The sequence below is a fragment of the Atta colombica genome, unplaced genomic scaffold (assembly GCF_001594045.1).
Source record: "Atta colombica isolate Treedump-2 unplaced genomic scaffold, Acol1.0 scaffold187, whole genome shotgun sequence".
Classification (NCBI taxonomy): Eukaryota; Metazoa; Arthropoda; class Insecta; order Hymenoptera; family Formicidae; genus Atta; species Atta colombica.
The window spans coordinates 2725618-2728610 of record NW_017259279.1 but is presented as its reverse complement, the minus strand read 5'-3'; positions in this window follow the sequence as shown (position 1 = coordinate 2728610).

Genomic DNA, 2993 nt, shown 5'->3' with positions numbered 1-2993 from the left:
AAAAAACATTACGTCTTACTTATTTTTAAAACATTAGTCTTTGCCAAGCTTTAGTCAGTCATAAGTTCTTTCTGTTTCATATCTTTGGAACATATATCTATCTGTTGCATGAAGTATATTACTTTTATATCTATTTGTATCTTATCACTGTATAGATTTATTATAAATATATAACAGATCTGAGTTTAAAAAATGTCATTATTTAATACTTATATATCATATAATAAGACGTTACCAAAAAAAATTTATTAGAAATCATATTAAGAATAACATTTTTTTAAATATAGGAACATTTATTAATATGTCAATAACAAAATGCTTGAGGAAGAGGAGGTATTACTGCGAAAAAAATGCAACTATACGTTCATTGTCAACTCAATAAAATATATGTATATTTTTTCCAGTAGCAACCATCATTTTACATACATTATTATTTTGCATACATGGGGCTATATAAATAATTAGTCAAGCAGCGGTTTCTCTTAATAAAACTCAACAGCGTGTCGTATCTCACACGTTACGATTACATTGAAAATTTACATATAAATCTCGATTACGTTTATATTAACTCGGTGTGATATAATATTACATTGCATTTTCTTGAGTCTCAAAAGCAGCCATTTTCCATTGCAACGGTAGAAAGCGAAACCGAGCTAAAATATCGAGCTAAATTATGGAGCTATGTTTTTCCTGCTCGCAATATTTACTCGCGCGAAATCAAAATCGCGTCTTTTCTCAGCATTTCATTACAAACATTATGATAAATGTATATATCATATACAGTCACCTCTATAACATGCAGTCATACGAATAATATAAGTAAAAACTACATATGGTGACATAGGTTTATACGTATCTGTAGTTCTCTTAAATATAATATTATAGTAACGTCCATAGGAATCTCGCAGCAGCAAAAATAATGCAGATTTTTCGTTTTGCATTCGTTCCACGCGCTACTTCCGCAGTCTTCCCGAGTATGTTGGAGAAATTATTGCCTCGCAATATCACTTTCAGTCGCGAAATTTCCTTTAAAGCATCTTACGTTTCTGAGCAGCTAAAATCATTCCCTTCTATTTCTTACATATTCTAGGATTCTCTTCTTAGTTTATATACATTGTGCCAGTCGATGATAGCGATCAAGATATCTTTTTTGAAGTTTCTTTATCGCATCTGTTCTCAAGAAACTAAAATTATTCACATATATTAATAATTTCTATAAAAAGAGTGTAATCTATGTTCTATCTTTTTAAATATCTCGGTAATATAAAGTTTCATTAAGATTTAGAGTCGTTTTCCTACATAATCGTACTGGAAAAACACAATGTGAGCGATCGTTATTTCAGTCAGTGAGAGAAGCGAGAGAACGATCGACAATTCAGTTCGAATTGGCGATTTATTTTATGACGTCTTACGAATTAAACGAGGAAAAGATGTCCTGATTGTCGATTGGCGTAGGCTGGCACAATGTGCAATAATAGACATCTTTACACTAGAGCTATATTATTTAACACAGGTCTACTTATATGTCTCTTTAAGTATGTATATATAAGTCTATATAAATGCCTAATAATACCTATGTCATCTGGATGCGGGTCTGACGGGGCACGTGTGAAAAATTAGCAGAGATGTTATCGAGACTTAAATCCATTTTATACTCTATAATAAAATGAACGAAATTAAGTAGCATTATTTCTGCATCTTTTTCTTTTAGTTCTAGCGATTCCTCTCGATCTTCGTAAGACAAATTCGAATGTACCGATAATTGAGCTAACATTTTGTGTCCTTTTCTTATAGTTTTAATTACAATCTAATTGTAAAATTAATTCTATAATCATTAATATTTTGTTCGTACATATTTTTATAAACAATTTTTTTATTAATTTAATATTATATATATTGTTAATACATCTTACAATCTTTTATTGGCAACATTAATTATTTGAAATTAGATTATTTGAAATGAAATTTTTGAAATATTCTTCAAGAAAGAAGATATGTCTTTTAGTTTAATGGTTCCGCAATTCTACTCACGTAATCGTGACTAAGAGTTGAGACTGCGTCACAGAAAGAAGTACAGAAAGTCTCTAATCAGGATTAATTGATGACAATCGATCGGTACAGCCGGGCCTCGTTATACATGTGTAATGGAAAGAAATCTATTTACAAAAGAGTCACGTCTTCTCCGTCAGACCCGATAGATTCGCCTTTATCGTACACGTATATTTACGATATTACAAAACTAGCTTACACTTATATGGAACACTCAACTCTACAACACTATATAAAACGTAGAAGCTTGTACACCCCGTTGTGTCTCGAGAGTAGGCTACGTGTGTTTGTGTACGACACCATATCCACTCCAGCACCTGCGTTTCCTCCGCGAAACGACGGCGCGATTGTCTCTTGCCGCTGTATCCGAATCTCGTGAAATTATATCGGAAATTTTTTCTCTCTCTCTCTCTCTCTCTCTCTCTCCTTCTCTCGGCCCACTCGCATCTCTTTTTTCATTTTTTTTCTTTTATTAAGACTTCACTGCAAAATTTGTACTACGCTTAGGCCAGCCGTTGCTGCTGAGCTAGTTCGAACGGGCGGTAGTTCCCTGTTCCACGCGCTGTGAACAATACGCAACTGCGGCTTTCGCGCACGTTCCCCATAAAAGTGTTCCTCATTATTGTCGTGTCTAGTGTTTTTTTTTATTCAGACTTTGTTGCAAACAAGGGTTAAATAAGGATGATCCCTTTCACGGGAGACTGATTACAGTATCCTTCGGTTGTCGATCTTGTCAGTCGGGCTTTAATTCGATCTCGTGAAATCAGATGACGTATAGAAAGACTTCGAATGTGTTACATATTACATTGATGGAATAATGCACTCGATGGCGCATCTCAAACGGTATATAGATACTTTGTTGAATCACAAATAAAATTATAATAACCCAGACGACACAAAATCTAAAATCATGGTATATAAAATGTTTTGGGCTCTGCGTTCAA